General features: G+C 44.6%; 1 long non-coding RNA gene across 4 annotated transcripts in view; it reads left to right on the top strand.

Moving 5' to 3' along the window:
• The window catches only part of LOC138753954 (uncharacterized), a 67,517-nt gene that overhangs the window by 2,529 nt on the left and 52,190 nt on the right, over positions 1–12,798 (top strand). For 3 of the 4 annotated variants that reach the window (XR_011351516.1, XR_011351519.1, XR_011351517.1), the window contains one exon: positions 3,340–3,519. This is a non-coding gene — a long non-coding RNA (uncharacterized lncRNA). Of the gene's footprint in view, positions 1–790; positions 949–3,339; positions 3,520–12,798 lie in introns of all 4 variants that reach the window. The other variant, XR_011351518.1, reaches the window with a different exon arrangement.

Raw genomic sequence — 12,798 nt, 5'->3', positions numbered from 1 at the left:
ATCCTGGGAATTTCAGTTTTACTTTTCCGCTGTGTTAGATAGTAGTACAACCCCCGGGATTGCTCTCACTTTGTGCTGAATCCAAGTCTTATCATAGTATCTCTTGCCTTGCACCATTCTCTCCTCAGATTTCAAGCTACATTTCCCGAAATTGTATGTGCACCACAGGCTCAGAGTTGCACTCTGGGCTTCACCTGACTGTGGACTTCTGATTTTTGAGATCAGTATCTATGACATGCAAGAGATCAGACCCAAACTTCTCATCACTAGTGTTGGATTAACTATCACCCGGGCCCCTAGCCTGTCCTGACCTTCTTTGAATAGAATAATGTTAAGTTACATTAAATAACATATTAGTTATTATGCCAGGAGCCCCAAGGTCCCCTTTCCCACTGGGAGCCTGATGACCCCGCTCCTGTCGGGCCCCTAGGCCTAAGCCTACTCAAGCCTAATGGTTAATCTGCCACTGCTCATCACCATGTTGAAGTCCCTTCTTGCCTTTATCCTCCGAGATCTCAATGCCTATCCAGTTCTGCCCTCCATTCTAGTGCCAGAATGCTCTGTCCCTAATTCTACCCATCCCACATTCCACCCCCCCCCACCCCACCTCCTTTAATAATCTGCTCCTTGAGGGACTTTTGAAAGATAGGAAGCCATTTAGTTTCTTTGGCCTTGAGATAATTTTTGGGCATGTTCCTGCGTGGTACTTCATGATGTGGTATAATGTGAACAGTGTTCTACGATGGAAGTTGCAGATTGTCAGTCTAATTTTAAACCTTTGCCCAAGCAGAGAAGTCCTACCCCGGGGATCGAGCACTGGTTCAACGTCCAAGCGTGAGATGTCGTGAGGCTTTGGTGTGGAAGGAACTGCACTCTTATGGTGCAGATGCCGCATTCTTCCCTCTGCTCTCCATTGGAGAATGAATGCTGGCTCGGGATAGTTCAGAGGTAAAACACAAAAGTCTGTGGGTCGAAGTAAACCCATAAAGCTGGAGAAAGTCAGCAGGTCAAACAGTGTCCTTTATAGAGCAAAGATAGATAAATAACCAATGTTATTCAGATTCGGGCACCTGCCTACATTTTACTGGGTTCAAGCCTGAAACATTCGTTATGTACGGAATCTTTATCTTTGCTACATAACAGACAGTATTTGACCTGCTGACTTTCTCCAGCTTTGTGGGTTTACTTCGGCAAGTTTAGCGCTGGGAAAAAACAGCAACCAGGAAACTTAGAAAAAGTCAGGTGCCACGTGCACCTAAAGATGGAGAGAAGACTGGAGTAAAAGGCACCCCCAAAGCAAGGATAAAATTACAGGTGAACAGTCTCCTGAAACCACAGAGTCAGCAAGGGATCTTGACCTGAAACGTTAACTTCATGGATGCTGTGTGAGTCCATAATACCCCCAGCTTCTTTTTGTTTGTCCCGCATCTGTGGTCCTTCTGTCCATAATAGGAGAGGGACTGGGAGTGTGGAGAGGTGATGTGTGAAGGAAAGAAAATCTATCCACACAAGAAGCAGGAGAAGGAATGGCCTACGATTACACTTGGGCAGAAAATAAGGGGAAGTTAATTAGTGGAATGGGAACTTGGCCCTGAATGAAGGCCAATGCAGAAGCATCATCTACGTACTCCAGCTCAATGGCTGGAGCTGGGTCAGTTGCTTTGTAGATTTAACTATTTCCCGTTGTCTATTAGCTCCGTTCCAATTGGAAGCAGGTTAGAGGCAAGTTGTGACGTTATGTCAAGATAGACAGGGAAGGGATTTGGTGGGATGGGAGGGAGATTGGACCCAGTCCTCCTCAATTGATGGAGGCAAAGGTTTGTGAGGCCATGAATGTCCCACAGATAGCAGTTTGTGCTGCACCATAAATTTCTCTTGGTGGTGAGTCCAGGTGGTCTGGATCCACACTCCGATTTGGTGAGCATCTCCTCAGACACAGGGAGGAAGCAGTTGAGTTGGGGGGGGTGGGATCCTGGCAATAACTCCCTGTGGCATAGGGCTGGCAGACATCTGAGTTAATGATATCAATTGTATATCCCTTCTTGAAGATGGTTGACTGGGGCATACATGGGAAGGAATCTCAACACTTTCAAAACACACTGCACAACACCACCCTCCAACTATAATAGTTAACACTGAGATTGTGGAGAACGTGGCCCACTCCCCATACCTCAGTAAGTAGTCTGTAATCTAAGGCAGATCAAGTTCTAGTCTATGGACACCATAGACTACCTGAAGACAAGGGTGCTGAAGATCTCATTGAATAGCATATAAGAGTAAGGATGTGATATTGAGATTCTATAAAGTGCTGGTGAGACCTCATTTGGGGAACTGTACACAGTTTTGGGTGCTTTATTTGAGAAAAGACGTGCTGGAGAGGGTCCAGAGAAGATTTACTGAAATTATACCAGGAATGAAAGGGTTAGCACATGAGAAACGATTGTCGGCTCTTGGACTGCATTTGTTGGAGTTCAGAAGGTTGAGGGGGGAATCTCATAGAGAGATTTTGAATGCTGAAAAACCTGGACAGAGTAGATATAGCAAAGATGTTCCCCGGGAAGATGAAGACAAGAGGGCACAACTTCAAGATAAAAGGGCGTCAATTTAAAACAGAGATATAGAAAAAAATCCTTTAGCCAGAGGGTGGTGAGTCTGTAGAACCTGCTGCCCCAGGTGGCTGTGGAAGCGAGGTTGTTGGGTGTATTTAAGGCAGAGATTTAACTTTGTTCAGAGGGAGGGGATAGATTCGTAGGGATTTTTTTCCATTTTTCATTATTAAGACTTAAGTAAAGGGGGTTTGACCACAGATTATGGATCATATCACAGAACAACATGAACATATCAGAGAAGTATAAAACATCTTGTGTAAGGGAAATTTGTGTGTATTTATTTGTAAAATTTGTATTCAATATTGAATTTTGGACATAGTACGAGTTATGATTTAATTGTTTAATTATTATAAGTATCAAACTTGATGTCCTGAACGAAATAGGTCCATGTAATAGGATGGTGAGGAGCCAGGAGAGTCGCTGGAAAAACTGTGAGGAACTGCGGTTTAAACTTTTATTTATCTATTTAGATGTATAGAGGCTGGGAATAGCAGAAGGTTAAGCCTTTATTTATTTGTACATGTAGAGGGGCTAGGATTAGCAGAGTTTTAAAGGTATAAATATATTTATTTATATGCATAGGGACTAAGGTCGGCGAGGGGGCCTAGTGTGCAGGCGTGTGACGTCAGTTGGGCGGCAGATTTTTCAGTTGGTTTACCATTTTGGGTTAAATATTTAAGTGATTTATTAGTGTTAAGTGTAGAGGCAGTGATTGGATCATTGGTTGCAGGTGTGAGGAATTGAGAACATTGTCTAGAACTGCACAGTCATGATCTTCAGAGCATTACCGAAAAGGAGGAACGGGCCTGGGAGCGGCCAGTGACAGAGGGGGACGTTAAAGCTGCGTCTTTGTCCCTCAGCGCCTTTGTTGAGCAGTGACTGAGGAGAGCTGCTGCTTGAATCCAAGAAGGTAAGTCTAATCAAGGGAGTTTTCATACAAAGTCAATGTAGTCAGCTCAGGACTATGGATTGCTCCAGATGTGGGCGATCTGGGAAGATATATATTTGTCCCAGGCAACCACACCTGCAGACCTACTGACTGAGTTTGGCAATTGGAGCTGGATGAACTGTGGGTTATTAAGGAGGCTGGGGGAGTCATCGAGAAGAGTTACAGGGAGGTAGTCGCCCCAAATAGACAGCGCACAGATAGCTGGGTGACTGTCAGGGGAGGGAAAAGAAAGGCACAGTTAGTGCAGAGTACCCCCGTGGACGTTTCCACTGACAATAGGTGTGCTGTTTTGGATACTGTTGGTGGGATAAGTCGAGGCATTCACGTCTCCAGCACAGAGGCTGGCACCTTTGCTCATAAGTGAAGGGCTGAGAAGAGGAGAGCCTTAGTAATAGGGAACGTTGGTTAGGAGGGCAGGCAGGAAGTTTGTGGGAATGTATTGAGACTCCCGGTGGGTTTGTTGCCTCCCAGGTGCCAGGATCGGGGATAAACTGAACAGCATTGGGGAAAGGGAGCAGCCAGATATTGTGGTCCATTGGGGACCAATTATGTAGATAAGAGTAGAGATGAGGGAATTTATGGAGTTGGGTAGGAAGTTAAAAGATGATACCTTCAGGGTGGTAATCTCAGGATTGCTGCCTGTTCCTTGTGCTAGACAGGGTACTAATAGAAATTTATGGGTGATGAATGTGTGGCTGAAGAGTTGGTACAGAGGGCAGGACCTCAGATTCCTAGATTATTGGGATTGCTTCTGGAGAAGGAAAAGGATGGGCTGCACCTGAACTGGAAGGGGGAAACATCCTGGCAGGAGGGTCTGCTAGAGCTGTTGAGGGGGGGGGGGGGGTTAAGCTCGTTTGGCAGGGGGGGTGGGAATCAGATTGTGAATGCAGAGACTAGGGTAGAAGGACAAAAGCTGGATACTACACCCTATGTTGAGAAAAAGATGGGAAGGGGGCAAATCATAAATGTATCCAGACAGAAAGGTTGAAATGTGTCTATTTCAATGCAAGGAGTATAAGAAATAAAGGGGATGAGATTGGATCAGTGCATGGAACTACGATGTTGTAGCCATTACTCAACCCTGGCTGGAGGAAGGACAGGACAGGATTGGATGATGCAGGTACCAGGGTACAGCTGTTTTTTAAATAAATAGGAGGGGGGGAAGAAGTGATGGGGAGGGAATGGCATTGTTGATTAAGGATAGTGTTACAGCTGTACAGAAGGAGGACACTGAGGAAGGTAAGTCCACTGAGTGGAAATCAGAAATAGGAAGGGAGCAATCACTGCTGGGAGTGGTCAATAGGACCCAAAATAGTGTCCCGGACACCAAGGAACAGATAAGCGAGCAGATATTTTAGAATGGTGCAGGAAATACAGGATTGTAGTCCTGGGACCTCCTGACTGCAAAGGGGATAGATGGAGCTGAATATGTTAGGTATATTCAAGAAGGATTCTATACCCAGTATGTGGACAGGCCGACAAGAGGAGAGGCCATATTGGATCTGGTTCTGGGTAATGAACTGGGTCAAGTGGCAAACCTCTTGGTGGGGGAACACTTTGGTGAAAGTGATCACAACTTCCTTCGCTTCAGTATAGCGATAGAAAAAGACCAACTCAGGCTAAATAGGAGGGGAAGAGCTAATTATGAAAGGATTCTGGGATATTAATTGGAAAGAGATGGTCAAGGGGGAGAGCACAGAAGTAATGTGGAGAAAGTTATGGGACCAATTGAGATGGGTCCAGGACAGGTTTGTCCCACTCGGACAAGGAAAAAAATGATAGCAAAAGGGAACCGTAGATGATGAAACAGGTAAGGCAACTTGTAGAGAGGAAGAAGCAAGCCTATGTTAGTTATAGGAAGCAGGGAACAGATGGGCTCATGGAAAATGTATAAAAGCCAGGAAGGAGCTTAAGAAGGAAGTTAGGAGAACTTGAAAGGGGCATGAAAAGGCCTTGGCAGGTAGGATTAAGATGTTCTATGCATATGTTTATATTTAAAAAATAGAAAGATGACAAAAGTGAAGGTAGGGCCACTAAAAGATGAAAGAGGCAACTAGTGCCTCGAAGGAGAGGTCATGAATGAATACTTTGCATCAGTATTTACAAGAGAAAAGGACCTTGATCAGGAGCTGGACCATGTGCTGGACAATGTAATGATTATGGAAGAAGAAGTGTTAGATCTTCTAAATAACAACAGGATTGAGAAGTCCCCAGGGCCGGATGAGATATCCCCTAGGTTGCTGTGGGAGGTAAGAGAATAAATTGCAGGAGCATTAACTCTGGTCTTTGAATCCTTTTTGATTACGGGGGAGGTGCTAGAGGATTGAAAATGGCAAATGTAGTCCCTTTGCTTTTTAAAAAAAAAGTAAATGAGGAGAATTCCAAAATTGTAGAGTGGTGAGTCTCATGCCAGTGGTGTGTAAACTATTGGAAAGGATTCGTAAGGATAGGATCTACCAGCATTTGGGAAGGTATAATTTACTCAAGAATAGTCAGCATGGCTTTGTAAAGGGAAGGTCATGCCTCATGAGCTTAATTGAGTTCTTTGAGGAAGTGACGAAAGAAATTGATGAGGGTTGGGTGGTAGATGTAACCTATATGGATTTCATTAAGGTGTTTGATAACGTCCTCCATGAGAAGGTCAAGAGACATGGGATCAGTGCTACCTGGATTAAACAAATTTGGCTTGCAGGAAGAAGATAGAGTAGTTGTGGAAGGGTGGGGGGTGTTCTCTGCATGGAGGACAGTGACTAGTGGAGAGCCCCAGGGATCAGTTCTTGGTCCCTCACTTTTCGTGATTTTTAGAAATGATCTGGATGAAGATACAGAAGGTTGAGTGAGTAAGTTTATGGATGACACAAAGATTGGAACAATTGTAGATGGTTGTCAGAGGTTGCAACAGGATGCAGTTTTGGTCAATCAGGTCTAGTGTGAGGTGATGCATTTTGGCAGGAAAAATTGGAAAGCTGAGTACAGGGTTAACGGTTGGTTAATTAAAAACATGGATAAACAGAGGGACCTTGGGGTTCATGTCCAGACATTCCTCAAGGTAGTTGATAGGAGAGTTAAAAAAGCCAATGGGATTCTGGACTTTATTAATAGGGGGATTGTGTATAAGAGTAGAGAAGTCACGTTGCAGCTTTATAAGTCTCTAGTGAGACCACATTTGGAGTAATGTGTCCAGTTCTGGTTGCCTCATTGTAGGAAGGATGAGGAGGCTATGGAAAGGGTGCAGAGGAGATTTACCAGGATGTTGCCTGGATTGGAGGGCACGAGGCAAGATTGGCAAAGCTGGGACCTTTCTCTTTGGAGCGTCGAAGGGACTTGATCGAGGTCTAAAAGACTGAGGCGTGGATAGGTTGGACAGCCAATACCTGTTTCCTAGGGTAGGAATAACCACCATGAGAGGACACATGTATAAGATGAAGGGAGGAAAGTACAGGGGAGACATCAGGGGGAAGTGTTTTTTATTAAACACAGTTGTTGAGGCCTGGAATACCTTAGCAGGAGTGGTGGTGGAGGCTGAAACATTAGGGCCCTATTACATACGCACATGAATGAAAAAGTAGAGGGTAATAGGGTAGGAAGAGTTTAGCACTTTTCTATGCTGTGACACAACATGGGGAGCTGAAGGGCCTATCCAGTGCTGTAATGTTTTAATGTAATAATTATGGTTCTAATTTTCAACTGATATGATATGTATATGATTTTGATTTGTTATCATTAATAAACCTTGTGTGATGGGTTATATTACATTTTATATATAAATGTCTTTTAAAGAGATAGATTGTGGGGCTTTAGAGTGTCGGTCATTTCACAAAGGCTTTGTTCAAGTTGGACACTCAGGCACCAGTGATTTGGCAAAAACAATGAGACTGCTTTGCTAAAGAATTTCAAAAGCAGGTGCAAGTGAAAGAGTCGAGGCTCAGGAAACTTTGCGGGTGGGGGCTTCATGTGGTTTTGCAAGCAGAAAGAGAGATGAGAGAGAGAGAGAGAGAGAGAGAGAGAAAGAAAATGGCAAGTGTGGTTAGAAACCCCATTTTGAAGACGGGTTGTGAGTTCTGAGTTCAGTCTGTTCAAAACCCTTGTGATCCTTGCAAGAGGAAATGGCTGGCTCGAGTGTTTCACCTGAAATAAGGAAAACTAGTGGTGACCTGGAAGAGGTTATCATTTGCAAAACCCTGATGGGGCAAGTTTCTTCGGCAAGACACTGAAGTGACTGATGGAAATAAATCAGTTTGTGTGTGTCCAACAAGCAAAAAATCTCTCTAAAACCAACAAGAACCTTCCTGAGCAGTAACCATTTACCTTTAACCACCAGAGCTTGGTGAAAATTCATAAATGTTAAATTCTGCTTACAATATAAGAATTGCCTGATGCCAGTGAACTTGGAGAAGTGAATGATTGGACTGTTAAAGCAAAGAACTTTCCTGAACATATACACTATGCTTAGATTTAGAAAGGAGTTAGGTTAGATTAAGTTGATAGTAATAAGCTAAAGTTTGATCCTGTTTTTTATGTTTAAAGATAATTAAAAGCAACTTTTGTTTAAGTAACCATTTGTCTTGGTGAATTTCTATTGCTGCTGGGATTTGGGGTCCTCTGGACTTGTAACATTTGAGTAAAGGATTTTTGCTAAACTTCAATAAAAATATTTTAAAAAGAAAGAAAAGGCAGAGATTGACAGGTATTTGATTAGTCAGGGCATCAAGGTTGCCACAGCATGACGGTGTCTGGGCCTGGCGGTGTATTCAGCAGACATCCTCCCTGATGCTTCCCTCCTCCCAAGAGAGGGAAAAGCCACCCCTTTCTAACACATCCTGTCTCCCGGGTACAGAGTGACGGGCCCTTACCCTCTCGCAGAGACTCTTGACCACCACATCCTCCTGTTTCTTCATCTGAGCCCTTCTCTGTGGATTCAGCATTTGACCTTTTTCTTTCTCAGTTTCATAACAAACTCTCGGATCCTTTGACCCACGCCCTTGGTTGTAGAGGCTGCCACGCTTAAGGAGTCTCATGTGCGATGGCCTGAATCAGGCTATTGTTTTTTCAGCTTTGCAAAGAGAGTTCAATGCAGTGTGGGCCAATGTCTGCTCTTGCACATCTCCTGGATATCCCCCCTCCCCCCACCTGTTCTTCTCCTCTGCCCTGAACCACCCAATGATATTCCAGAAAAGAAGCATAGATAGATGGGGAAAAAATGCTATAACCTCTGCTGGGGTGGGAGTCTAGAACAAAAGTTGATGGAGACTCTAGGGATGCAAGCAGGCTTTTTCCACTTGGGTTGGGGGAGATATGGGGACATGGCTTTAGGGTGAAAGGGGAAAGATTTAGGAGGAACGTCTTCACTCAGAGCAGTGGTTCTCAACCTTTTTCTTTCCACTCGCATACCACTTTAAGTATTCCCCATGCCATCGGTGCTCTGTGATTAGTAAGAGATTGCTTAAGGTGGGACGTGGGTGGAAAGAAAATGTTTGAAAACCACCGTTTTAATGGTACCTCATTGACTTGTTATGTACGGGGTTTAATTACTCCAAAGGAAATGGCCCAATGGCAATTTTTCTCAAGCCAAATATTTCAGTGACAATTGGGTCTAGAACAGTGATTCTCAACCTTCCCATCCCACTCGCATCCCACCTTAAGCGGTCCCTTACTAATCACAGAGCACTGATGGCAGAGGGATTATTTAAAGTGGCGTGTGAGTGGAAAGAAAATGTTTGAGAGCCACTGACTCAGAATGGTGGGAGTTTGGAACGAGCTGCCATCTCATGTGATAAATGTGGGCTTACTCTTAAGTTTTAAGAATAAATTGGATAGATACATGGATGGAAGAGGTCTGAAGGGTTATGGAATGGGTGCAGATCATTGGGATTCGCGGAATAATGGTTAGCACAACTAGAAGGGCCGAATGGCCTGTTTTCAATGCTGTAGTGCCCTATGGTTCTATTTGGAGATACACCACAGTAGCAGACCCTTCTGACCCACGAGCCTGTGCTGCCCCAAATGCAACAATTTACCTACAATCCCCATAAAATTGACCTACAAGCCCGGTACATTTTCAATGGTGGGAGGAAACATGGGGAGGACATGCAAACTCCTTACAGACAGCTCTGGATTCACACCCAGGTTGCTGACGCTGTAACTCTGTTGTGCTAACTGCTAGGCTGACCGTGGTCAGCAAGCAGTGAAGGTGTGGATAATAAATGTTATTAAAAAAATATCCACATCACAGGAATCGATTTCCACCAATAAAATAACCAACATTCTAAAATCCAGTGAATTTGTGCAATCGTGAGTAATGCCGAGATATCATTCTGGTAAATCCGCTCGGACTTTCCCTGAGGCCAATACGTGATGAGTCTCTGGGGGCAGATAGGGTGAGGGTCCCAATTTAGAGTGATCATTGGTTATAATATAAAGCCTTTTGCCTGCTTTCCATAAACTTGGGGCTTTTGAGATGAAGTCGTTTGGTTAGTGCCAGAGAATGGGTTCAGCCTCCCAGCAAGAAGGAACTGAGTCAATGTCGTGTGTGGTTAAAGGGGACAGAGTGCACGTCGATGGGCGGGAACTCTCCTGTGGGCTTGTGGGAAACTGAAGTTGCAGTCTAGTGAAGCAGGGAATCAGGCCAAGATTATCATGCTCCTGTGGAAAAACAATTCCTCTGACAAATTTGAAACTCATTTTTGCCATCATTTTGGGGGGGGAAAAAAGAGTTGTATTTCTATGGCACATTTGCAGGCTTTCAGAACATCTAAAAGTATTTTCCAGCTGAACGAGGCATCTTTAAGTGAAGCACGAAAGTCTGTAGGTGCTGCGACTAGAGCAAAAACACGCAGAAATGCTGGACGATATTTTGAGCCTGAGGCCTTCTTCAAGGTATTAACAAAGAACAGGAAGGCATCAGAATAAAGACTGACAGGGGCAGGAGTCCAGACCGAGAAGAGGTGTTAATTGGATATAAGAAGCAAGGTGAGAATTACTTTTGGTTTTGTGAAAGGAGACAGAGCTGGGGAAAGTCTCCTTGAAATGGAGCCACCGTGGTAATGCCAGAACTACCATACTCAATTGAAGGATAGCAAACTTCAACTCGTGTGATAATGACCAGATTATCTGGGGTCTTTTTCAGTCACGTTGGGCAAAGGTTAAATGGCAGCCATAGCACCAAGAATTAACGTACCTGCTCTCCTTCCAAAGCATTCCATTAGCTTATTAACGTTTGCCTTGGAGAGCAAAATAGAATCTTGGTTCAATATCTCAACGACTGTTCCATTCTCCTTCAGGGCAGCAACGTAACGTCATTTCTGGAACTTTAAACCAGAAACTTCTGATAGAGAGAGGCGGGAGGTCAAGAGGTGATCCATGGCCAAGACTGGCCTCATTAAATTTCTCTGGAAGTACCCAGCCTTGAGTAAATCCTACAAGCTCTACCAGGAGTGATGAACTAAGGGGCACCCCATCATTCTGATGTATCAACATTGAAGGAGTTCCATGATAGTCACCCTTTGAGATGTTAAGGCTGAGGTCCAGAGTAGGCCTGTGGATGGTTTACACACTGATGATAACTCATTGAGGAGCAGCACAACGAAGAAGCAAGAAGAATGGGTTGGCTTCTGTGGTGTACGAAATTCACCAATTACCCAACAATCATTTGCATTTGAATGGTGCCTTTAGAACAGATAAAGGACTGGCACTGGAGCACAGTGGGCAGGTGAAAGTTCCCCTGGTGACTTCTCCCCTCCACAAACAGTGAGTGAGAGATAAGGAGAAGATGCAGTGGGATGCCAAGTGCTAATCCGAGATGAGCCCGATGCAGAAAGGCCTGTAGTCAGGGAACAGGATGTTGGAGGTGATGATTGGAGGGATGTTTAGAGGAAGCAGGATCCCTTGATCATGAAATTGCGGGCTACAAGGAGCTGGTGCAGATAAGGCATGAAACAGATCAGCCATGATCATATTGGCTGCTCAGACTGGCATGAAGGACTGACTAGCCACGTCAATTTTTAAAGCTGATCTATGCCTTCCCTCAGCTTGATCCATCTCCCTAACACTCAAGAAAAGGTCTATCAGCCTTGATATTGGAAGTGCCTTGTGTTCCTTTGGCATAGAGGCCCACAAAGAATCAAACAATTGTTATAGCCTAGAAGGAGACCATTCTGCTCATTGAATTCATGCTAGCTCTTTGTAGCTCCATCAGTTGTACTCCTTCCTCTTCCCTTGTAGCCCTGCTAATTATTCCCCCCATTTAATTTCCACTGTCAACTATTATTAATAATAGTGATTCATTCACCATTCAGTTCCTATCAAGCCACACCCATATATGGACATGAATGGGCTCAAACCAAGTGATTGAACCCTGACCCACTAGAAAATGACCTCAGGACATTGAAAGCAGGTCCGGGAACCCGACACCACTCTAGCACACAATCATGGGGGATTGTGCTGGTCGATCACTGAGATGGGAAGGGGCCACCAGGCTGGAGGAAGTGTGGTGGGGGGGAGACTCAGAATGCACGTGCCAGAGTTGGGACCTTGGGACAAATGTGAATGAAAGCCCCATGGGTATTTCATCAGGACCTGCTGGTTTGAGGGATGATCCAGAATTGCCTTCATTCGCAGAGAGAGGATTGGCAGGGGAGGACTTTTAAGGTCGCTTCCCCTGCGTGATGCAGTTTTGGTCCTCTTGTTCCTGGTTGATGGTGGAAATAATCAGTAGGGTAGCCAAAGTGCCGATCCAAACTCACTATCCTCGCTGAGGAACAATCACAGATCATATGGATGGTGGAGTTGTCCAGGTGAGGCTGCGTCTTCATTTAAGACCAAAAGAAAACTATGGTCCAACAGGCCACCAGCTACTTTTCAAATGTCATTGAGAGGTTTCTTGATCCATGGTGATGCAAATAACAATCGTTTGAGAAACAGTCAAATATATTGTGCTTCTGCTGGAGGTTGGGAGTGGTGGGAAGGGGGTGACTGCAGCTGCAGTTAAAGTCCTCAGCTGAGATTTAGCTTGTGCTCACAAGGTTTGATGCATGAGTGGCAGAGATAGGTTTTGGTTTGAATGGATCGGAGCAGAAAGTAATGATGGGGGAATTGTAGAGAAAGAGACAGCCTCCGACAGCTGGAGTCTTCCTTCCTTTTGTGAATGGGCTTCCACATTTTAAGCATGGGAGGAGATGCATTGAGTGAAGAGGGATCCCTGGTTACAATGCACCCTGGTGTTACATTAGCACCTCTTATAGG

Source organism: Narcine bancroftii, chromosome 2, assembly GCF_036971445.1.
Source record: "Narcine bancroftii isolate sNarBan1 chromosome 2, sNarBan1.hap1, whole genome shotgun sequence".
NCBI lineage: Eukaryota > Metazoa > Chordata > Chondrichthyes > Torpediniformes > Narcinidae > Narcine > Narcine bancroftii.
Note: the sequence above shows the minus strand (reverse complement) of the source record. Positions and strands in the feature narration are given on the sequence as shown.